Genomic DNA, 24,179 nt, shown 5'->3' with positions numbered 1-24,179 from the left:
CCAGGACCTGCCCGGGACCCACTGGCTGGGCCGGGGGAGGAGCTGGAGGGGAAGGTCCCACCTGGGGGTCGAGACCAGATGTAAACCCTCCCTCCTGTTCCCTCCCCAAGTCCCATGGGGAGGGCCCTTGCCCTAAGTGCCACCTCATCCCCAGGTGAGGCCTCCCCATGGGATTTGGGGCTCTGCAGAAAAAAACGTACCCCTGCCAGACACGCACCCCCTCCCCAGCCCCCTAGAGCTTTTGAACGTGGTTTGTTAGGTATGTTCCCCATCGGCTGCAGAGGCAGGGGATGCCGGTGCAGCACATGCAGTCAGAGCCTCACACCAAACGCAGCCCCCTCCTTTCCAAGTCTTTGGGGTTTAGGAGTTTCCCTTGTTAGCAGAACTGGGATTGGGCCAGGGGTGCGGGTGTGAGTCCATGGTGCAGACGTGTCCCTGCAGGACAGGCGCGGCTGCCCCAGCAGAAGAGGGCGGGGCTGCCTCTCCTGGGGGGCGCTGGCCTCAGGGCCCCTGTTCCCACTCCGAGTTCAGTCTCAGCTCCGTCTCCAGGGACTCCTTTGCCATCTAGGGCTGGGGGTGGGGGCTGGGGGTGGCAGAGGGGAGCCCCTGGGGCCCCACAAGGCCATACCCGGGTGAGGAGCGACCTTGAAAAGGAGCGAGGAGGTGGAGGGGGAGAGGGAGGAGAAAGGGAGGAGGATGTGGGACTCCAGCCCCCTAATGGGTGGGGCTCTGGAGCCCCAGACAGCATCTGGGAGGTGGGGGTGGGGGTGCCCTGGGCTTGAAGTTTGAAAGGCACCCAAGAGTGGGAAAGATTTGGTCCTCATTGTACAGAAGGGACCCTTACTTCTTGGGTGCCGCGATTCCGTAGTGACAAGAGTAGCAGGGAAGGCCACAGGGCTCCTGCTACTCTCTAGCGAACAGCGGAAGCGGCACACCCCCACCTTGGGGTCTCCCTCCTAACCACTTTCCGTGACCCTTGCTTCTGCATTTAAAGCTGCATTTAAGGCTTGGACCCCCACCAGCATCCCACGGGAGAAAGGGATGCAAGTGTGTAAAATGCGGGGCTCGTCCGGGATTTGAACCCGGGACCTCTCGCACCCTAAGCGAGAATCATACCCCTAGACCAACGAGCCACGAGAACTGCCCTTCCAGGCTCGGCCCTGCGGCCTGGAGACGTCCTGGGGAGGGGACAAGTGGAGCCAGCGGTGAGGGGAGGGACTCGGGATTCCAGGCTTCGGGGAAGGGCTGGGGCCCTGGGGACATCCCGGCTCCTCTCCCTAGAGGCGCCACGCAGGTAGGCGCTTGGGGCCTTCCCATTCGCTCCTGCCCGGGTGCGAGCCCGCGGATGCGCTGGGGGTCCCCGGAAAGGAGACCCCAGGCGGGTAGGACTGATGGACCCCCAAAGGGCGGGCAGCGGCTGAGGGGAGGGTCTTTGGGCTCAGGCCACTGGGACACGCCTTGGAAAAGGCCGTACGTAGGCCCACCTAGGAGGAGGCACCCAGTGAGTGCTCAGCGGGGAGGGGGGGACAGGCACGCCCTTTCCCCCACGCACTACACCCCCCGTCCGCCCCCGCCCCCCAAACCCCAGGAAACCAACTCCCGCCGCGGGGGCTGGAAGCCACAGCTCCGGTTCCGGGTGGTCGCTCTGCCCCTGACCCGGCGGGCCCCGCGGGTGGCCCCGGGGCGGGGGCGGGGGACGGGGAAGGACAGGTCACTCCCAGGGCCAGCTCCTGGGGTGCAGCCACGCTGCCCTCCCCCACCAGGGGCCGCGACCAGCTGTCGGGGTTCGAATCCGGTCACGCTCGGCGCTCTGTCTGTCCGCCCGCGTGTTCCAGCCGGGCCCGACCCCGAGGTCCGCGGACCTGTGCTGAGCCGCGCCGCGCCCCCGGCCCCCGGCCCCCGCGCCTGGGAAGGCCCGGCCTGGGCGAGCGAGGCGGGGCGCCCCCTCCCCTGCGCCGCCACCCGCAGCTCAGCTTCCCAGCAGGGCTCCTTCGGGGCTCCAGCCGCAGACGTCCCGAAACCCAAAGCAAGAGTCCCCTGCGGGAGGCACCCAGCGGGCCCTGCGTCCCCTTCTCCTAAGGACCCCGGGCCCGCGGCTGGCGCCCCGGAGATGCGCTTAGGGCCGCGGGGTGGCGCCGGCCCCCGTCGCGGGGGCGGGTTGACACCCCACGCCCACGCACCAGCTTTGGGGAGCGCAGCCCCAGGCCTAAGGCGACTCGGCCCTCGGGTCCCTGGGACGGCCAGCGGGAACCTCCGGCGTGTAGGCCTCCAGGTCTCCGCTTGAAAACGCGGGTCAAAAGGCCGGGCTCATCTCGGATTTGAACCCGGGACCTCTCTCACCCAGTACGGGAGTCAGACCCCTAGTCCCAGCAGCCGCCCTGCGCGGGCTCCGCCCTGGGCTGCCCCCTGCCGCGCCTCGCAGACGCTCGTTGCGCCCTCCCGGCTGGCGCGGGTGCGAGCGCGCCCGCAGTCTCCCGCCGGCAGCTTCGCGGGTTCCAGCCGCGCTCAGGCCTCCAGGGCGTGTGGTCAGTTCGGCGGCGTGAATGACACACTCACGACAAACCGGCCTCATGGACAACTCGTGCCCTGCCCCAGGCCTGGGCTCACCTCGTGGAGGGAGAAGAATCAAAGCGGTGATCGGGGCCGTGCCCCTGCAGATCTCCCCACTGGGGTGGGGGTGGGGGGGGACAGGATTTCTTTTAAAGATAGGTATTTTGGAAGATCGATAAATCACCCAACAAGAAGAAAGAGGTGAGAAGTAGAAGAGCAGGAAGAAATAATAATAATAACAATGAGCAGGCCAGGAGTTCCAACATCCATCTTAAAGGAGCAAAGGAATGATTTTCATTGTTAGTTTTTTTGGGTTGTGTTTTTTTTTTGTTTGCTTGTTTCTTTCTTTTTTTTTTTTAAATAGCAAGAGAGGAGTCTTCATATTAAGAGAGGTCATTCAATGCCAGGCAGAACTAATGAAAATAAATTCACAGGCTGGCATCTTGGGGAAAATTTTTGGAATCAGGAGGATAAAAAAACAAAACAAAACAAACAAAAAACAGAAAACAAACAAAAAACCATCACAAAGCTTCCAGAGAGAAAACAACTGAGCACTAACCAAGCATCTGGAGTCAGCATGGCATGTAACCATCAACAGCCGGACTCAGAAATGGACAACCCGTGAAAGTGCAAGCGAAAATCCTTTGCAACCCAGAATCCTATATGCAGCCAAACCAGCAACCAGCTAGAGAGAAAGGTGGCGGGAAAGTTTCAGACCCACAAAGATCAAAGGACTTTCACTCCCATGGCTCTGGCCCCACCTGGTGAGACGCGCTGACACAGCCCGGGTTGCGGGAGGCTCGCGGCTGCGGTGGGCTGGGGTGAGCCCGGCGGGGCCGACCACGAGCACGACAGGGTCCCAGGGACAGGCTCCCGGCTCAGGGAGGCTCGCGGCTCGGCGTAGCTCCGCCGGCCTCCTGCGCACAGGGGCGCCGGGGCCCTGGCCAGGTGGGGAGAGAGCCGGGACCCCCACTGCCCAGCGCTCCTCGTGTCCGGGCTTTGGGGCTCTCCCGCGGGGAGAAGAACCCCTTAGGGGATGGGATCAGGAGTGCACAAAGCATTTACCCGCAAGCCCAGGCTCCCCAGTTCTCCGAGGCCCCGCCCCACGGCTGCTCCGCGCGCGGACGGCGGTCCTGGGGGTGGGGGCTGAGGCTGCCACGCTCCCAGGTCCCTGCAGACAACTGTCATCCAGCTGCGGGCGGGTCCCTCCCCACGCAAGGATGTAGGGCTCAGCCCCACGTGGGCGGTCCCTCTTTCCTGAGGGACCCACCTGAGATCCTGGGGGTTGGACTGAGCGCCCACAACCAGCGAGGTGCGGCCGGAGCCGGAGGCCCGCGGAGAGCAAGGAGAGCCTCCCTGGAAATCTGGCTTCCCCGCGGGACCCGCTCAGCCCAGACCCTTACCGGGAGACCCCGGGCCTCAGAGCCCTGCCCATGGGGCAGCGCCCCCTTGCTGTGGCCGTGTCTACCAGAAGCCCCCATCCTGCCCCCAGGAAGGTGGGGACAGGGGCACCAAAAGGTCAGGAGCAGCTGGGAGGAACCTGTGATGTGGGTTGCAATTACTGAAGGCACTACCAGCCCTCCAGTAATTGTGTGGGTTGGGGGCACCACCATATTGACAGAAGCTCACACTTGGCCCCCTTGTCACAGGGGGAAGGTGAGCTGTGCTCACTCCTGTTTGGCTGGCTCAGGTTTTTCCAGATGACATGGAACAGGATTTGGAGTTGTTCCTGTCCTAAAACAGGAAAGCACGCCCAACGTGGGGCTCGAACCCACGACCCTGAGATTAAGAGTCTCATGCTCTACCAACTGAGCTAGCCGGGCGGACACATAGGGACCGTCTGAGCTTCTCTTACCACAGGGAGGGCGACTGGAGAGGGACGCCGAGCCCCCTGGCCCGGGGGCGTTCCACCCTGTCCAGTCCCCAGGCCGGGGCGGTGGGCACATATATTGCAGCGGCCCCGTCCCGCAGAGCTCCAGGGGCTGAGAGCTCCGGTGCGCAGGAGCCTGGCTCATTCCTCCCGGGGGAATAGCAGAGGGCCTCGCTCCCCGAGCCCGCAGCCCTGGAGTCCCGCAGTGTGCGCGGGGTTGGAGACCCCTCCAGCTCACCCCAGGCGCCCTCCCAGTAAAGGGACCGCCTCCCTGCGGCTGGTGCCTTGGCCGCTGACCCGCGCAGTGGCACAGGGCGGGCGTTTGCAGGGGCCCCAGACCGTTGCCCTCTTGAAATATTTCATATTTTTTGGCACAAGAGACTCCCATATGTTCATTGCAATAAGCCCTTGCAGGTTATGTTCCTAGTTCTAGTAGCCCCCAAGACTAAGTTGTCCCCCGCCCCCCTAGGCCCTCCCTTCACCCCTGCGGGTCCTCCGTCCCACAGCGAGAAGGGGCAGGGCAGAGGAGGGGCGGCATCTCCACCAGGACCCCAGCTACCCCACCCCCAGCATCTACCATCTGGGCCTCAGGGGTGCTGGGTTCATTTCCCATGGCTGGAATTGTCCTGTCCACTCCAGGGAAGGCCAATGGCTGGGTTCGGGACCAGCTGGGAGCCCCCTGAAATCCCAGATGCCACTCCCTGCCCCCACAAGTGAGAAGAACTATCAGAGGAAAGTGCCCGGGGGCTGCAGAGGGGCCAGTGGGGGAGGCTGGGCTTGGCCACAGGGCCTGGGCAGGGCAGCCTGTGTCCTGCAGGTGGGGGCTCCTGCCGTCAGCTGTGGCTGCAGCAGTTACTCCCTGGGACCTGGGTGCACGAACCCGTCCAGGGGCCACCACAGGCTCCTCCACCTCCGCGAGGCCATAGCCCCCCCGCTGCCCTGCTGCGCCCAGCCCTGGGCCTGAAGCTGTCCCCTGGTGCTCTCCCAGGTCTGCGGCAGGAATGGAGGAGGGAATATCTGGTCACAACGTCAGGGCTGGGTTCAGATGAAACCAGGGGCAAGAAGCCTGAGCAGCAAGTATGAGCTGGTTGCTTTAGGGCAGGGGCTGGGCTGCAGAAAGAGCAGCTCTCTCACCGTGCACTCAACACACACATGCACAGCCGAGGTGGGGTCAGGATTTGGAAGGGGGCCTCTCCCATCTCCTGCCCAGGCTCCTCCAGAAAAGGTTGCAACAGGAGGCAGGAAACCCCAGCCCTGGGGGGGACCTGAGCTACTGGCCAAGTCAGGCCTGAGTCAGAGCCACTTGAGGGGCCCAGGGCTCCCAAGGAGGGGCCGGGAGGGGCCCACTTACACAGGTCTCCCGACCCAGCTCACCCTTTTTGCCTCAAGGACTCCATCAAGCCCTTGCCTGCCCTAGAGGCCCTGTCTTGGGCCGGGGAAGCTGGAAACAGGTTCCGTGGAATTAAAAAAGGAGCAAGCTAAGGGAAAGGGCATAAAGCCACAGCCAGGGGTGCAGGACCCAGGGTCCTGGGAAGGGAGGGTCTGATTTCTGGGCACGCAAGTGTCAGGTACAGTTTTGCACTGGTCTCTCTGTTTTAGGGCCGGTTCTAGTTTGCCTGCTGCTGGAATGCGATATACCAGAGACAGAATAGCTTTTAAGAAGGGGAACTTACTAAGTTGCAAGTTTATGGCTCTAAGGTCGTGAAAGGCCCACATTAAGGGACCAACAAGAGATTACCTTCAACTCAAAAAGGGCTGGTGAAGTTCGGGGTTTCTCTCTCAGCTGGGAGAGCACATTGTGACATCTGCTAGCTTTCTCTCCACCTTCTTGTTTCATGAAGCTCCCTGGGGGTGTTTTCCTTCTTCATCTCCAAAGGTCTCTGGCTGCGTGGGCTCTATGCTTTGTCCAAAATAGTCCCCTCTTAAAGGGCTCCGCTAGCAGCCCCACCTGGAATGGGTGGAGATGCATCTCCATGGAAACAATAAAAAATATTCCACTCAGCAATACTGAATGAGGATTAAAGGACATGGCTTTTCTGGGGTGCACCACAGATTCAAAGGTGCACAGGGCTTGGGAGGCGATGGCTGCAGCTCTCAGCCCTGTGACAGGGAGACCTCATCACCCCAGTAAAATGCCACAGGGAACCTACAGGACATCCAAGTACAAACAAAAGAGGACAAACTTCAGAGCCACAAGTAAAACTGCAACAGGAAATAGTTCAGAAGCCACAAAAACAAATGCCACAAAAAAATACTTAAAACCCCAGAATACATATGCCTCAGGGAAACCTCAGAACCACAAATGGAGATGCCACAGAAAGCACCTCAGAACCAAATTCAAATGCCAGAGGAAATGCTTCTGAACCCGCAAATACAAATGCCATAGTAAACACCTCAGATCCCTCAAAACAAGTGCTACAAGAAACATCTCTGAATCCTAAAATAAAAGTACCACGGACATACCTGAGAACCCCAAATACACATGCCACAAGAAACATCTCAGAACCCCCAAATACAGATGCTGCAGCTAAACCCTCAGAACCTCCAGTCCAATCCCCCATACCCAGCAGGAATCCTACCCCAGCCCCTGCTTGGCAGCCGCAGCTGTCCCCTCAGGCCGTCCCCTCCCGTTTGCCCTCTCAGCTGCCCAGCACCCCTTCAACGCCACCGGCCCCTCCAGCCTGGGGCCTCTGCCCTGAGGGTTCTCCCTCGGCCTCTTCCTTTCTGAGGCCCCGCGCCTCCCTGGCAGCTGCACAGATGCGTCCCCTTGAACTCGGACGGCGACCACGTCCGTTGGATCTGGTCCCCTGCCGCCTGGGGGGCTAACCCGAGATCTGGTCCGGGGTGTGGCTGAGAGTCGGGAGCAGTGACTGCGCGTGGAGGGAAGCGGGTGGGTGCGGGTCAGCCCGGGGGCGGGGCTGGTAAGAGGATGAAGCCCCCCAGAACCACCGGCCCCCTCATGAACACAGGAGCCTTCCTTCATGTAAAACTCAGTGTCCAAGCAATAAGGGGAGAGCTCAGTGTCAATCGGTGGCCTCCAAGCAAGGAAACCCATCATGGGGAGAGGAGGAGAGCCAGAAAGACATCCGACATCAAATTGCTCCTGTGGTGGGGACCCTCAAGTTGGGCAAAACCCTCGCCTAACGTGGGGCTCGAACCCACGACCCCGAGATTAAGAGTCTCATGCTCTACCGACTGAGCTAGCCGGGCAGGGAGAACACCCTTCAGGTCTGCCCTTGGTGCTGCTCACCCAGCAAGGTGACCTGGGCTGTGTTTGGCCCCCAGGGAGCCCAAGGCTGCCAGGCGCCGGGTCCCCTGCCTGGGAGCCTCTGCAGAAAGCAGGGGGAGCGGCCGCCTGGCTGGGATAGCAGGGCCACATCCCCGCCGAGCTCCCACTTCCAAACTCCCGACCTTTCCCCGTCGCCCTGAGGGCGCCCGTGGGGTGTCCCCAGAGGCCCAGGGACCCCGCTGTGGGCCCGGTCGGGGGAACCGGGGCTGCAGCCCAGGCCGAGCGGGGCCACCCTTTCCTTCCCAGCCTTCTGGAGGCTTCGCTCATCCACGACGGGGGACACGCGAGGCCCTGGGGAACCAGAGCCACGCGCCACCTGGAGCTGCAGGGAGGGGGGATGGGGCGGTGACTCTGGCATCGAGCCAGGCGGGCGGGCTTGGGGGACCCTCCAGGTGGGCCCCCCGACTCCGGTGCTCCTTCCTGGAGCTGGTGGCACTCGCCAGGAAAGCAGCAGTCTCCGGGTCCTGGGTTTGTGTCCCACGTGGAACCCCCCCAGTGTGGGCTCCGTGCGGCCGGGTCCCTGCACCTTGAGGTCCGGGCAGCGCCTCGCGGCAGGCACCCTGGACCTCTGAGATCCTGCGGCCCCCAGCCTCCCCCTTCCTCCCCCTCCTCTGGCTTTGGCAGTGGCATTTGTGACCCAGCCCTCCGTGTGGCCACGGGCTCTGGGTGCCATCGCGGGAGGCCACACAGTGCCCAGGCTCGTTGGTCTAGGGGTATGATTCTCGCTTTGGGTGCGAGAGGTCCCGGGTTCAAATCCCGGACGAGCCCTACATTTTGGCCATTCATTATCTTCCCTCTCAGAGCACGAGGTTGGAGGCAGTCCAAGCGGGATGGAAGCTGGAGTATCCCAAGGGCAGCAGCCAGCAACAGAGGGGCCAGTGGCCTTCCCAACCTGGGGCTGCAGGGCCTGCGCCCAGCCCTGCCTCGCCAGCAGACCCGCAGTTTGGCCTGTGATGGAGCAAGTTCGGGAGGGGCCTCCCTGGGCTGTGGTCCTGGTGTTCTGACAATATCCTTGGGGGGACTGATCCCCCCACCATAAGGCTGGGTTGAATCTCAGTCCCCGGCTGGAGACGAGGGGACACCCCTCCCTGGTCACATTGCTTATCCTCCAGGAAGGGAAAGCTGGCTGCGCTCAGGCAGAGGAAGGGGAACCAAAGCTGAGGCCCACCAGTAGCAGAGTCTCCCTTGGCCTAAGGATGTTTTTCTTGCTTCAGGACCTTTTCTTAGATCAGGGCCTGTTGGTGATGTCATTGCTGAACAACAACGAGACTCCCCGGTTCTGGGATCTGGGGGTCCTCAGATGGGAGGTGGGGGGGGGCAGGCTCTGGGTGCAGCTGCCTCCGGAACAATCCCTGCCTCCCCAGATCTGCTCACACCTGGGGGCCACTGCCCAAGAGGCTCCCTCTGATCCTCAGCTATTTCTGTCCCCAAAGCATGTGATTCTTGTGCGAAGGCAATGGGTTCGAGTCCCAGCTAGGTGACTGCTCCTGGCCTAGTCCTGTGGTTCCCCAAGTGCATATGGGGGGGGGGTCCTTGGAGTTTTTAGATTTCCCAGGGGTATGTTAAATTTTTGAGAGAAACACAGCAACACTGAGCATCTGTTCTAGTTTGCTAGCTGCCAGAATGCAAATACCAGAAATGGAATGCCTTTTAAAAAGGGGAATTTAATGAGTTGCTAGTTTACAGTTCTAAGGCCGAGAAAATATCCTAGTTAAAACATGTCTATAGAAATGTCCAGTCAAACACATCCAGGGAAAGATACCTTGGTTCAAGAAGGCCTATGAAGTTCAGGGTCTCTCTCATTTGGAAGGGCACATGGCAAACACGGCATCATCTACTATCTTTCTCTCCTGGCTTCCTGTTTCATGACGCTCCCCGGGAGGTGATTTCCTTCATCTCCAAAGGTCGCTGGCTGGTGGACTCTCTGCTTCGTGGTGCTGCAGCTTTCTCTGCTCTCTCCGAATCTCCTTCATTCTTCAAAATTGTTTCCTCTTTTATAGGACTCCAGCAATTTATCAAGACCCACCCAAATGGGTGGAGACATGTCATCATCTAATCCAGTTTAACCACCACTCTTGATGAAATCACACCTCCAGGGAGATGATCTGATGACAGTTTCAAACAGATAGTATTGAGTAAGGATTATTCTGCCTTTCTGAAGGACCAGCACAGCATCATGAGATCCCACAGTGCAAGGACTTATAGATCCAGGCAGTTTAGCTTCAATGTTAGAATGCACCCTGTCACTTTCGATGACACCATATGTGCTGGTTTGAATCTATTATGTACCCTAGAAAAGCCATGTTTTAATCCTGATCCATCTTGTGGAGGCCGCTGTTTTTTTTTTTTTTTTAAATCTCTATTCAGTACCGTAGGTTTGGAGCTTGGTTAGATTATTTCAACAGAGCAGTGACACACCCAATTGTGGGTATTAACTTTTGATTAGATGGAGATGTGACTCCACCCATTCCAGGTGGGTCTTGATGAGTTCACTGGAATCCTTTAAAAGAGGAGACATTTTGGAGAGAGTCAGAGGTGACAGAAATGATAGAGCTGACAGGAACGAAGAGAAGGCCACAGAAAGTCCACAGCAGAGCTGACACAGATGCCAGCACGTGGAGAACAGGGGCACTGACGTTTGGAGAGACTTGGAGCCCAGCAGATGCTGTCATGTGAGGTAAACAAGCCAAAACCTGGAGAGAGCCCAGGGCAGCCAAGAGATGAAAGCTGGCCCTGGAGAAGTAGAGTGAGGAACCCCTACAGTAATAGAGGCTGAAAGCAATAGAGGCCAGGAGCAAGGGACCAGCAGATGCCAGCGCATGCCTTCCCAGCTGACAGAGGTGTTCCTGACCCACTGGCCTTCCTTGAATTAAGGTATGTTTCCCTGGATTCCTTAGTGTAGACATTTCCACAGGCTTAGAACTATAAACTTGTCCATTCCAGTTCTGGTATATGGCATTCCCGCAGTATGCACACTAATACACCATCTAAAGATGCCAGAGACCCTGCCTCACTCAGGGTCTGAGAGGACAGCTCCATGGGAGAGGAGGAAGCAGGGAATAGGGTAGGGAGAACATCTTCTTAAGCATATCCTTTTTTCTTAGGAGGAGGGTTTGAGAGTGTGTTATGACCACAGATGTTAAGGGCCAACTGGGGGGAAAATCCTCAGGCAGAAGATAAAAAGTGACACAGGAGGGGTGATGCCCCTGAGCCTCTGGTAGAAGCAAGCAGCCACTTTCTGTGGTGAAACACACATTTATTCTGGATTTCATGAAATTCCTCATTCGAAGAAATTTATGAGGAAAATGGGTACCTCACAGTGAAAATTAACAATATCAAGGTATTGGTAATCAATAAACAGGTAACTAAAATTGCAAGGACATCAGATGCTAAGATTATCAGACACAGGTCATAATACATATTCTTACTATGTCTGCAAAACCTAAATACAAGAATGAAGACATCTTTGAGAACAGGAACTATGTGAAATTCTCTAGAAGACTGATAAAGAATCAAATACTTCTGGAAATTAGCATACACAATGACTGAAAATTAAAATGTAAAAGACTCATGGGACAGTAGATTTAAAAAAGCTGATGAGTGAAATAATAAACCAAAAGGTAGGTAAAAGTAAATACTATAGAAAGAAATTACACAAAAATAAAAATTTCTAAGTAAGATTGCAAATTAAGCAACACACTTCTACAGAAATCTAGGTTTAAGGAATAATTACATTGTAATTTAGAAAATATTTTGAAGTGAATGGTAACAATGCTATAAATCAAACTACAGTTAAAGGAGTAGTTTGAGGGAAGTGTATAGTTTTACATGTGTATAATAGAATATAAATGTTAAAAATTAATGGCAAGAAGTTAGAAAAAGAACAGCAAAGTAAACCTATGAATATGGTAACAATGGAAAAATAATGGTAAGAGATAAAATTAATGAAGTTGAAAACAAGCATACAGTAGAAATTAAGACAAATCCTCAAGACAGATCTTTGGAAAGACTATTGATATGGAAATAATGAAAGAAGAAACAAAAAATCCTTATCAGTGGTAAGAAAGACTTTTACAGTTGCTTTATAAATTAAAAAGATAAAATCCACAGTCACCACTGTAATCAACGTGGTACTGGAAGTTTTAGCCAGAGCAATTAGGCAGAAAAAGAGTTAAAAGGCATCCAAATAGGAAAGGAAGAAGTAAACTCTCCCCTAGTTTGCAGAAGACATGAGTCTATAAGTAAAGAATCCAAAATAATCCACAATAAAATTACAAGAGCTAATACATGAATTCAGAAAAATCAGTGGTGTTTTTATACACTAGTAATTAATAACCTGAAGAGGAAATGAAGAGAAAAATTCCATTTACAATAGCAACTAAGAGTAAAATATATCTAGGAATAAATTTAACCAGATATGTAAAGGACCTGTACGTGGAAACCTGAAAACTTTGATAAAAAAATCAAAGAATACCTGAAGAAATAGAAGGACATCCCATGTTCATGGATTGGAAGGTATACAGATGTGGTAGTTAGGTTCAGTTGCCAACTTGGCCAGGTGAAGGTGCCTAGTTCTATTGCTGTGGACATGAGCCAATGGCATGTGAACCTCATTTGTTGCTGATTACATCTGCACTCAGCTAGGAGGCGTGCCTGCTGCAATGAACAATGTTTGACTTAATTGGCTGGTGCTTAAACGAGAGACTCAACATAGCACAGCCCAAGCAGCTCAGCATACTTCATCTCAGCACTCGCAGCTTAGCCCAGGTCTTTGGAGATGCAGAAAGAAGTCACCCCGGGGAAAGTTGTTGGAACCCAGAGGCCTGGAGAGAAGACCAACAGAGACCATCCTGTGCCTTCCACATAAGAAAGAACCTCAGCAGAAAGTTAGCTGCCTTTCCTCTGAAGAACTAATGAAATAAATCCCCTTTTATTAAAAGCCAATGTGTCTCTGGTGTGTTACATTCCAGCAGCTACAAACTAGAACACAGAGCCTATGTAATTCCAATCAAACTTCCAATAGACTTCTTCACAGAAATGGAAAAGATAAGCAGAATATGGAAAGGTAAGCAGGACGAAACAGCCATCTTAAAAAGAAGAAGCAAGTTAGAAAACTCACACTCCTTATTTTAAAACTTTTAAAGCTGCTGTAATCAAAACAGCAGAAACACAGACACATAAACCAATGGAATAAAATTGAGAGTTCAAAAACAAACCCTCCCACTTTTACCAGTTGATCTTGGACAAGGGCGCCAAGTCCACTCGACTGAGCTAGAACAATCTCTTCCACAAATGGTGCCGAGAGAACTGGATAGCCATATGCAGAAGAATGAAGGTGGATCCTTACCACACATTACACACAAAGATGAACTCAAAATGGATCAAAGACTTGAATACAAGAACTAAAATTCCTAGAAGAAAACATAGGGAAACTGTCTTATTGGCTAAAACTGCTGGAATGCAAAATACCAGAAATGGATTGGATTTTATAAAGAGGATTTATTCAGTCACAAGTTTACAGTTCTAAAGCCATAAAAATGTCCAAACTAAGGCACACGGAGAAAGATATCTTGACTCCCAAGAAAGGCTGATGTATGTCACATTGGAAGGCACGTGGTTGGCCTCTGCTAGTCCTTGTTCCTGGTTCCATTGCTTCCAGCTTCTGGCTCCAGTGGCTTCCTCTCTAAGCGTCTGCTGTGGACCTTCACTTAGCTTCTCCAGGACAAAACTCTGGGCTCTGACTTGCTTAGTTTCTCACGGGAAGGTACATGGCAATGTGTACTGGATTCTGCATCTCCAAACGTCCTGTCTAGGCATCTGCTTTCTCTGTCGGCACTCCAAGCATCTCCAAATGCCTTCGTCTATATTACTTCTGAAGCAACTGTGCATTTCCAAAATGTCTTTGCTTTTGAAAGTCTCTAGTAAACTAATCAAGACCTACCTTAAATGCACGGAGTCACTTCATCTGATCAAAAGGTAGAATAAAAAGTTTAAAAACAAAAACATAGGACTGTACAACACAAACAGTGAACCCTATTGTAAACGAAGGACTATAGTGATTTTTTAAAAAAGGTGAAATCTCTTGTCACTTCATTGACATGTGTGACAGCAACACACACGTATACATATATATGCATGTATGTATATAAGTACACATACATAGGCATATATGTAAACTTTCTTTACATATGACTATGTAAGAATTTTACTTGGAGCATGTGTACATATATAACATACATAAGTATACTCATATATATACACAAGTGGGAAATATACATATGGTTATGTAACATTTAAAGAAACTTCAAACACCTGATGTGCATCTTTCTTTGTCAGTACATAAAGACCTAAATTAGGCCTTTTACAAACAACTTTTAAATTTAGAAATTTTCTAAAATAAAAAATAGATGAGATAGTGGGCCGGTTTGAATCTGTGGTGTGCCCCAGAAAAGCCACGTCCTTTAATCCTCATTCAATATTGCTGGATGGGAATGGTTTGATTTTCTATGGAGATGTGACCCACCCAGTTGGGGGTGGTAACTTTTGATCAGGTGGCTTCCATGGAGATGTGTCTCCACCCATTCAAGGAGGGATTGTTTACTGAAGCCCTTTAAGAGGGAACTATTTTGAAAAAAGTTTTAGAGCTCATGCACTTAGAGGCCTTTGGAGATGAAGAAGGAAAATGCCTTCTGGGGAACTTCATGAAACAAGAAGCCTAGAGAGAACGCTAGCTGATGTTGCCATGCGCCTTTCCAGTTGAAAGAGAAACCCTGAACTTCAACGGCCTTTCTTGAGGGCAGGTTACCTCTTGTTGGTGCCTTAATTTGGACATTTTCATAGCCTTGCTTTAATTTGGACATTTTCACAACCTTAGAACTGTAAACTTAAAACTTAATAAATTCCCCCTTTTTAAAAGCCGTTCCATTTCTGGTTTATCACATTCTGGCAGCTTACAAACCAGAACAGGTAGTATGATGAGCTTCTTATGTATTCAGCACTCCAAACTCATGTCATTTATTAAGGACTGTAGGATATTCCATTGAATAAAGGCACTATACATTTAAAATCATTCAATTAGTGAGAGGTATTTGTATTGATTTCAGTTTTTATTTAATTTTGGTTCTCATGCTGCAATGAGCACTTGTATATCTAAAATTTTGCTTCTCTCTTGAGTATTTCTGAGGATACATTGTGAGATGGGAATTTTGAGGCTAAAGGGCATGAGCATTTTCAGTGTATCGCTTAAATGCTTCCAGGGACATGGAAGTAATTTCATTTCCGCTATCAATGCTTAAGAATTACTCAAGCAAATACTGTATATTATCATTTCAGAAAGAAAATTGCTAATTTTTCTTTTAGTTTTACATTAACTGATATTTATTTGCTTAAAACCTAAACATTGTCAGTTTGAAAAGAAATGCACTGTGATGTATATAGGTTGATCTTGCCATTTAAATTCTAGAGTTCTTTTTTTATCCTTGATAAATTTGTCCAAAAAAGAAAAAAAAAACCCACCACAGAATAAGATACATAAAAACATGAACCATTAGAGAATGGGATTTGAACTTGAGTGTTTTTAGTTTTGGTGCTTTTTCTTTTTTCTTTTTTTTTAAAACTTCTTAAAGACTGTGGCAGGATAAAAAGATCACTGGCTCTGAGTCTCTTTGAGATAACAAGTGATGAAATAATAAAAGAAAACCCATACACTTAAACAAGGTCACGTAACCCAATTCCCCACCCCTTCCCCAGGTAAAAAATATGAATACTTTTAGTAACAATTTAGAATTTATTTTTATCTCCTACCTGCCTCATCAGTGGAAGTTTAAAGTAAAAATAATATTTTAAGACAACTATGCTCATGTATATAGACATATAAATTTATATTAGATGACAATTGATTTTCTAAAAAGTTCAGGTAGAGGAAGAAGCAATTATCTCTAACTAAAACCCTTATACTCTTTTTGATTACTGTTCACTTTGCTATCATTTAGCAAAAGGCAACATTTTATAGTGTTCACCTCAAATCTTATTGCTGTCTGTGGTATATCTTCCATTAAAAATCAAAAGATGAAACAGTCAATCCAGTGATTCATGTGACATGGCTTTCACTGGGGTTGGAGGCGACCGCTGGCAAAAAAAAAAAAAAAGAGAAGACCAACAGACAGAAGGTAACTTAAACACACAATGGTTTCCTTAAGGAAAAAAAAGAAAAGAGAAAATGCACAAAGGGAAAAAGCATTCAAAGCCCGTAAGTTCAGCCACAGCCAAAACCATGTTCTATCTTAAGTAGGTTTACTTTTTTTTCCCCTTTTCTTCGTTTTTTGTTCTTTTTTTAAAATAAAATTTCTCTCCAAACCATCATCACTTTCAATCCTCCGCAGCCTGGGCTTCATCTTCAGACCCTTCACCCCCAGGTTTGTCGGGTGGGGGGCTCCAGCGAGCCGGGGCCAACCTGGGCCCCGCGCCGCCAGCCCCGCGCTCCCGCAGCCCTCCGCGCCGCCAGCCCCGCCCCAGGCGGCTCCGCTCGGGTCCCCGCCATCCTGACTCCCGCTTTGGGGGTGGGCGAGCACGGCGGCCGGGTCTCCGCGGGCACAGGTCCTGCAGCCGGGGGCAGCGGGAGTCCGGGCGGGGGCTGGCTCGCACCCGCCTGGCTGGGCCCGGGGCCCGCTCTGGGACGCGCGGGGTTGCGCGGTTAGAAAGCGGAGAAGCCAGGACCGCAACCGAGGTGGGGAGGGCCCTAATGCCCCCTGGGGATGCAGGAAAGGACGGAGGAGGGAGACGGAGCGGAGGTGGGGGGAGGGGAGGGGAGGGGGGAGAGGGAGGGGAGGGGAGGGGGAGAGGGAGGGGAGGGGAGGGGGAGAGGGAGGGGAGGGGAGGGGGGAGAGGGAGGGGAGGGGAACGTCAGCCGGCTCCCTCTTTCTGCGCCTGCTTCGGTGACTCGGCTCTGGAGGTCTGGGGGCGCCGGAAGGTTCCATCCCTGGCTCGCGCCCCCCCCACCCCCTCACCCCCCGCCGCGGAATCCGTCGCCTCGCTTAGTCCGCCTGCTCCGCGCCGTCGGGGCTGCTGGTCCCCTGCCCCGGCCCCGGCGGGCGAAGAGGCTGGAGGCGGGGGAAGGGCGCTGGGAGGTGCTCAGAAGCTGTACCGCCTGGCTCCTGGTTCTGGGGATGGGATTCGCCCTTTGGATGCGCAGGACCCGATCCCGAATCCCGGACAAGCACCTCCCTTAGGTAAAACCGCTGGCGCTTTGGCGGAAGGCGGGGAAGTTCCCGACGGGACCAGGACTGACTCGATTTCCCGCCACCCGCCCGGTGGGTCTATAGACCTGGAATTCCGGCGCCCGGAGCGCCCAGCTAGCTCAGTCGGCAGAGCTTGAGATTCCTAATCTCAGAGTGTCGTGGGTTCGAGCCCCACGTTGGGCGGGCCGTGCTCGTTTGGATCTTGAGTCCATGGCTTTTGGAGACTCACTTCCGACTGGGTCCTGGCTCTAAAAGGGGAGAAAGCAGGGTCCCGACTATCCACACGGCTAGTTTTTATGCAGCACCCACTGGGTCCCACAATGTGGGGGATGCTGCCTTTTCGGCCCAAAGACCCTCCCAGCAGGGGTTGCCCTTTGGGGGTCCGTCTATCCAGCTGGCCTGGGGGCTCCTCGCCTGGGCCCCCAAGCGCACCCCCGGGCTCGCGCCGCGACCACGAGCGAATGCGAAGGTCCCAAGTGCCTGCCTGTGTGGCGCCCCAAGGGGCAGCTGCCAGCCCGGCCCAGCGTCCGAGGCCGAGGGGTGCCGCGAGGACCCAGGATTGGGTGCGCGCAGAGGCAGCCCCCGACTTCGTCCGGCGCGGAGAGGAGATTGGGCGCTGGGCTCCCTCCGTCCCTAGGGCCCCAGCCCTTCCGGAGGGCCTGGAATCCCGAGTCTCCCCCTGCACGGCTGGCTCCGCCTGTTCCCCACCCACCCCAGGACGCCCCCAGGCCACAAGGCTGAGGCTGGAACCACGACTCCTGTGGCTCGTTGGTCTAGGGGTATGATTCTCGCTTAGGGTGCGAGAGGTCCCGGGTTCAAATCCCGGACGAGCCCTCCTTTTCAGAAATCCAGAGAACAAGAGTTTTCGCAGATATCTGGACCCGAAGTCCAGCGGCTGCTCGTTGCGAGTGGGAATGGGGTCGGGGGCCTCGCTAGGCGCCCAGTAATTAAACCCGTGCCCTTTTTCCAGGAGTGGGGGGGAAGGCACTTAGCTGGCGCGGGAGGGTTCCCGGTGCTCTGTTTCCCCTGGGGGAGCACCCCGGCTGCCCTGCGCTCCCCCAGGTCGGGGCCCGCCCTGCAGCCCGGCTGCGGACTGGGCTTGGCGCGCGTTACCGAGCCCTGGGCTCCCGCCGTCGGGGTGTCCTCTGCTGGGTCTGAACCTCAGGCTGGGCGGGGACGACTCGGCCCGGGACCCGGTTCCTGCGACCCCCCGAGAACCCCCGGATTTGAAGACCAGTGGGGCACTTGCTGTTGGCCTAGAGGAAGGAATCGGGCTCCGAGTGGGAGGGGCCCCGCGCCCAGCGCTGTGGGGAAGGACGAGGTCCGGGAGAGAACCCCGTTTTCCAGGAACAAAAGCGGGGAGGGAGCTAGAGGAACCAACCCTTCTACTGAAACCGAAAATGCTGGGTATTAAAAACAAACGCAGACTTAAAAGCCTAGAAGAGCTTTCAGGCGAAGAAAGAAATTTCAGGCCAAATCTGGACGGCCGCGGGGCTCAGAGGGGTGCCGGGCGCCCCACCGCGGCGGGGACCGCGAGCTCGCGCGTTTGCTCACCCGGGTCTTCACCGCAGGCGGCGTCCGTGGCGGATTTGTTACCCGGGAAGAGTACGCAGAGAAATACACCCACCCGGGTCACCCCCCCCCCCCCCAGCTGCTTCGACGGGGCGGGGAGGGGCGGTTGTAGGTGAGTCCTAAGAAGTTGGGACCTCAAGGCATCCCTACCCTTCCAGCTTTTGAGGAACAGAATCGCTTCTCCCACGCCCACCTCTCCTCCACCGTCTGCAAAGCTCGAGCAGCGGATTCAAGGAGGTACACCCCTCACTGCAGAGTCTGGGCGTCAGCCTGGCAAAACAGGCGGGAACTCTGAGGGGTTATAAGGAAGCGCTTTAGGGTGTGTGAAAGTCGAATGCAGCCGAGCCGCAGTCCCAGACGCCCCAGCAGCTGCACACACACCGCAAAGGGGAGCGCCCGGCGCACCAGTGCTGAGCTCTGGGCGAAAACATTTAACCCGAGGCCGACTCCAGCCCGTGGGCATTCTGCAGGACAGCTGGTCTGCTGGCGTGGTGACTGCCACGTGATTGACAGTCTTTAAGGAAGGGGCTGTTTCTGAATGGACGTGACCACTGAATGCAACGGGCGGGGCCTGATTGGATCAGATATTGACAAAATTTAAGTCTTTACCGGGGACCTTTGAATATGGGGGCATATGTTAATCTCGTTGTATGAAAGATAAATGATAAATTGGGGATGGGGGTCTCTGAGATCCCAGAGGCTCCATGGGAGTTGGGGGTGGGTGAAGGAGAGAGAATCTTAAGTGGCTTCGGATTCCGCTGAATTTTTACCATTGGGTAAATTATAAGCCGCAGCTGCTTTTTTTTTCCTTCCCCAGCAATAAAGAGGGGTGGGCTGCGAGGGAAAGCCCTTGGTACCCCGGGCCTCGGCTTGGGCAGCCTCACGCGGAGGGGTTTTGTCTGACGCTCTGCACACTCCTCGCCTGGGAGAGCGAGGTTGAGTGTAGACTCTTCCGGGCCACTTCCTTCTCTTGTACAATGGCTAAGACCCGAATTCTGCCCCGGCAGGGCCAGCGGACACACGCCCTAGGGGAGGGCCCTCCAGGGGGCGGGGTCCACTGCCTTGTCCCCAAAGACCTGAATAGAGACTAAGACTTGTAGAAAATCTGCAAACCAATTTCTGGCTAACGGTGATGAATTATTCCTTCTTGTACTATTCTCCTGGATTCCTTCTGCCGTCGCCCCAGTGGCCTAATGGATAAGGCACTGGCCTCCTAAGCCAGGGATTGTGGGTTCGAGTCCCACCTGGGGTAGAGAAAGTCCTCGTTTTGGAGCAATCCAGGGAAGGGTGAGAGGAGAAAACAACCCTGTAAGGGCAAGAAAATAAAAGGGTTTAAAATACGGGCGAAGGTTTTACACACTAACCGACAGAAGGGGAATGTTTATGGGCGGTAGGTTTCCAGGTTAGGAATTTGCAAATTCCCAATGAATGTCCAAGACTCATTGCTTCGCTAGGAACGAAGCACCGCAATGTTTCGCTCTCACCCAAAACGACATAAGACAAAAGGAAGAATAGCAATCTACTCATACACCTTGATGGTACATTTTATAAAAAAAGCAATCTGGGAATAAACATCTCTTTAACCTACCAGTTCCATTCGCGTGAATCCATCTGGGAGAAATAGTACGGACGTGTGTACAAGGATGTTTTACTGATTGCAACGAAGTTTGATATGGTGTAAAACAAAACACCTCAAGGGGTGACCATCGCTAGGGGAAGAATACATTTGAATATATTTGGTTTCATTAAATTTTTTTCAACCTCGGAAAAGAACGTTCTGTTACCACCGGTTGTGTTTGAAGGTTCCAGCAGGAGGGAGATGTGACACGAGCCGACACATTGATGGGATGATCCGATTTTTAGAAAATAACCGGCCACTCCCAAGGCCTGATCTTGTATAAGATCACCCAAGAAAGGAAACAGGTGGGAAAGGACCGTTTCCAGCCTGTTGGCCTTGGGACACGGACAGGGGCGCGGAGCAAAAGGACTCTAGAAAAATGGAAATGTTCCCGGGACCAAGTGTGAAAGTGAACCTAGAAAACAGAGGTGGTGCCTTTGATCTGCAAATATGTAGGAACTAAACAGGCACGTGCGGAGGACTGGAAGCGACCTGGATAGGTGACAACCCGGACCTGGTGTCGTTGAGGACCGGGGTGAGTTTCTGCTTGGATTTCCTTCAATGTAGCTGTGCCAGGGGCGTCCAGCGCGGGAAGGGCTCGGCTGCGGGCTCCTGAGGTCAGCCCGGGATTTGGGGTCTGCCCCCCCTTCTCCCATTTGCGGCCTGGCGAGCACCGGGCGCGGGTGCCAGCGGGCGCTGGACGGCTCTGTAGCGTCGGGCGTGCGCGTCTTAGAGGGCGCGGGGTCGTGACCAAATCTCAGACTAGCCACCTCCAGGGCTTTTTACTTTTATTATTATTACTTTCTGTAAATAAAAACGGGGGAGGGGGGTGGAATATCCGGAATCGGAAAGGAGAATGTTCCCGAAAAACACGCTTGGCTGGCTGGTGCGCAGATGGGCTGAAGCGCTGGGTTGAACCGGGGAGTGGAGCAGCTCAGGAAGGAAGTTGGAACCCTCCCCCTTGCTTCTTTTAAAAAGAAATACGTTTGGTTTACTGTTGTAGCTCCAGTGTGTGGCATACAGCAGGAGCGCAACAGATGTTGAGAGAATGAATGATTCCATTAGGCAATGTGGCCTGGGGTACGTTGGGGCGCCACTTGGGACCCAGAACTTAGGGGAGGACGCACTTCCCGCGCACGTGGGCGCAGCCCTGCGGGTGGGTGTCGCTTGCAGAGCCCCTGCCTCGGGCTTCCAGGTTCGCAGAGCAACCGCTCCACCCGTTGACCCGGAGGCCGGGCTCAGGTCCCGGGAGCGCTGCTCGGGCGTCTTCTCGGGGCACCGGGTTACTGCTGGTGTTGTCGCGCTCTTGGCTTACTTGTCCAGCTCCTGCTAGGTGCTGGGAAAACTTTACAAGTGCAGGTTGCCAAGGTGTCATGCGCAAGTGCCCGGCTAGCTCAGTCGGTAGAGCATGAGACTCTTAATCTCAGGGTCGTGGGTTCGAGCCCCACGCTGGGCGATATTTCTTTTCCTCTGGTTTCGCGCGAGCACAGATTTTAAATGTGAATGGAAAAATGTGTGAATTCATAAGACCCGTAGCTCCTACCCTTCTGGATCACTGGGGAAGAGGAGCAACCAGGCAAGAGACCCCTGCTAGGGGCAAAGAGCAGTAAATGTGTGATGTTAAAAAGAAGTTTAGAAAGTTAACAGGTGGAAGTGTTGAGATCTCAGCAGGCAACTGTTTCAAGTAAAGCTCCCAAACTTGGAGGCAGGCGCTCCTTCCCTACCACCATGGCAGACTGTTAGGGAGACGCATCTCTGTGGGGAAAAGAAGCATTTTCTACTAGTAGCAAGGGAAGGTAGCTCAATCAAGCTCCAGTGGAGGTTTTAATGAACAGTTTTTGGACTGCTGAATACAAATCTGAGCATAGATAAACCTAGAGAAAACAGGAAAGTAACCCTGAGGTCTCTCCTGGCAGGGAGGGGTCAGGGCAGACTGTAAGGGAAAGGTACATTTGTAAAGTCTGTTCTGTTCAACTGATGTTGCTATTGTGTGACTAGTAATAACCTGTTGAAATGTGCACTCTACCTGGGAGGACTGGCTAGCCTCCAGGAAGGAGGTGTACCTTCATAGAGATATCTAGGTCCCAGGAAGCTCCTCTCGGTCCCTAGCCAATTACCAGAGGACTGAACTGGGTCCAGTCATGTAAACTGATTGGAGTTTGGCCACTGTTGTGTGAAGATGTCATAAAAACCACATGCAAGCAGTTAGAAAGAAAGAGAGAAAAATGTTATGAGAAAGAGAGAGGAGAATCTTATGAAAAAGAGAGAGCATCTTATCAGAATCTTATCTGGGACAAGAAAGCTCTGCTATGGATTTTTACTAAGGAGACTCTGAATGCTATTTCTAAGATTGCTGTGAATTTTCACTAATGAGACTTGGAATGCTGCTGCAGAGATTTCCCAGAAATTCTCTTCAGGTGTTGGTGCCATCTTATCTGGTGATGGAACTATGCCTTATTTTTGAAAGCTCTTTTAATTACTTTCCTAATAAAGTCTGCTTTCATATCACTGAAGTCTGTGTTGTCCGTGAATCCGAACCTATAAATTAAGTGGCCACAAATACCATGTTGCCTTTTGTGTGACAAAATTGTCACTGTGGGCAGGATTCGCATTTCAGTATGGCTTCATAGTGGTAAATGTCAATAAGACAAGCTTTAAAAAAATCTGTGCGAAGAATATGGACTGTGCTCTTCTGAATTTGTAATGCTGTATTAAGACCATTCTTGATAGATTTGAGGTTGCTGGTTTCTTGTCCTTTTTGTATGCAGAATGTTTCATATTTGAAGGTTTTATCTCCTTAGTTTTTGTGTTCTACTACTATAAGACATTTGGGAATTTGTAAGTCAGTAACCCTTCTTCAAGATTCACTTGAGATCAGCGAAGGTCAAAATTTCTGTAAAAATCTAAAGGTACCGTCTCCTTTATCTTTTTTGCCTGTGTGTTCACTGTTACGGACATTAGTGAGATGACTGTTCAGGAGTTGGGAGAGGCATTTAGCAATATCCAACATGAAGAGCTCTATGCCTCCATCCAAATAACATTAAGAGATTAATAGTGGGCCATGAGCTTTGGACATTGATTAAGAGATTATGTCATTTTTGAAAATGTCCCCTAAGCCCAAAGTAAAGAACCAAGAAATCCCAGGATGGGATGATTTATCTTATTCCTTCCTTGCAAACAAATGGGCAAAATGCATGGGACCCTGTGAAGATAGGGGGAATAGAATTAAACAGGGAGAGCTGATTCAACTAACTCTGTGCCTAGAAAACATTCTGCTAGAAAAAGGGAAAGAAATGGATGGAGTGTGTCAAAGAGGATGGGCTTTGTTAATGGCATATAGAAAAATGTGTGAGCAGAGAGATCAAACAATATCTGAAAAAAATTATGAAAGGGAATTGGCAGAATTACAGGGAAATATCTATGCTGCAAAATCAAAACCTTTATTTTGGAAAATCAAGTGTGTAATTATTGGTTGGTAGCTGAAGAAGATGCAGTCCGTGTGGCCCAATATAAATATAAAAAGAGATGAGGTAGAATAGACAAAAAAGGAAAGTACATATGGTACTAGCCACTGCCACTGCTGATTGGGACCCTGATAAGTGCGATGGTGCTGTAGACAGGGCAAGAACCAGAAAAACAAGAGTTGAAGAATTCTGATCAGTAAGCAGAGCCTATGCTAGAGGTCTAGAATAAGTTGAACTGAATGTCAAAGAACAGATAGAGAGTAAAGCCAACCAACAAGAAAAACTTAGTTAGTAAAAACGACCTCCAGAATAAACTAATCAAGTAAATCAGATGCCTAGACACCAGCAAAAAGTTATGAGTCATACCAGGAAAGATGAAGGTATGGCCCAGTCAAAGAAACAAACTAACACTTTAAACATGATGCAGGAATTGAAACAACTAATTAAAGATGTTGAAACAACTAAGCAAAGATGTTAAAACAAGCATGATAAATCAGTTGAAAAATCAAATCAACAAGTCAAGGGAAGATATGGCAAATGAGATGAAGGATTTAAAGAAGACATTGGGTGACCATAAAGA

General features: G+C 52.5%; 8 non-coding genes across 8 annotated transcripts; 5 read left to right on the top strand and 3 right to left on the bottom strand.

Annotated features, from left to right (window-relative positions):
- Positions 1–1,061: 1,061 nt before the first annotated feature.
- TRNAP-AGG (transfer RNA proline (anticodon AGG)) lies at positions 1,062–1,133 on the bottom strand. The gene has a single exon. It is a non-coding gene; the product is annotated as a tRNA-Pro (tRNA).
- A 3,167-nt stretch (positions 1,134–4,300) lies between these two features.
- TRNAK-CUU (transfer RNA lysine (anticodon CUU)) lies at positions 4,301–4,373 on the bottom strand. Its single transcript has one exon. It is a non-coding gene; the product is annotated as a tRNA-Lys (tRNA).
- A 3,184-nt stretch (positions 4,374–7,557) lies between these two features.
- On the bottom strand, positions 7,558–7,630 carry TRNAK-CUU (transfer RNA lysine (anticodon CUU)). The gene has a single exon. It is a non-coding gene; the product is annotated as a tRNA-Lys (tRNA).
- A 775-nt stretch (positions 7,631–8,405) lies between these two features.
- TRNAP-UGG (transfer RNA proline (anticodon UGG)) lies at positions 8,406–8,477 on the top strand. Its single transcript has one exon. It is a non-coding gene; the product is annotated as a tRNA-Pro (tRNA).
- An 8,576-nt stretch (positions 8,478–17,053) lies between these two features.
- Positions 17,054–17,128, top strand: TRNAR-CCU (transfer RNA arginine (anticodon CCU)). Its single transcript has one exon. It is a non-coding gene; the product is annotated as a tRNA-Arg (tRNA).
- Positions 17,129–17,707: 579 nt separating this feature from the next.
- TRNAP-AGG (transfer RNA proline (anticodon AGG)) lies at positions 17,708–17,779 on the top strand. Its single transcript has one exon. It is a non-coding gene; the product is annotated as a tRNA-Pro (tRNA).
- A 1,917-nt stretch (positions 17,780–19,696) lies between these two features.
- On the top strand, positions 19,697–19,769 carry TRNAR-CCU (transfer RNA arginine (anticodon CCU)). The gene has a single exon. It is a non-coding gene; the product is annotated as a tRNA-Arg (tRNA).
- A 1,749-nt stretch (positions 19,770–21,518) lies between these two features.
- TRNAK-CUU (transfer RNA lysine (anticodon CUU)) lies at positions 21,519–21,591 on the top strand. The gene has a single exon. It is a non-coding gene; the product is annotated as a tRNA-Lys (tRNA).
- Positions 21,592–24,179: the final 2,588 nt, after the last annotated feature.

Source organism: Tamandua tetradactyla, chromosome 23, assembly GCF_023851605.1.
Source record: "Tamandua tetradactyla isolate mTamTet1 chromosome 23, mTamTet1.pri, whole genome shotgun sequence".
Taxonomy (NCBI): Eukaryota; Metazoa; Chordata; class Mammalia; order Pilosa; family Myrmecophagidae; genus Tamandua; species Tamandua tetradactyla.
Note: the sequence above shows the minus strand (reverse complement) of the source record. Positions and strands in the feature narration are given on the sequence as shown.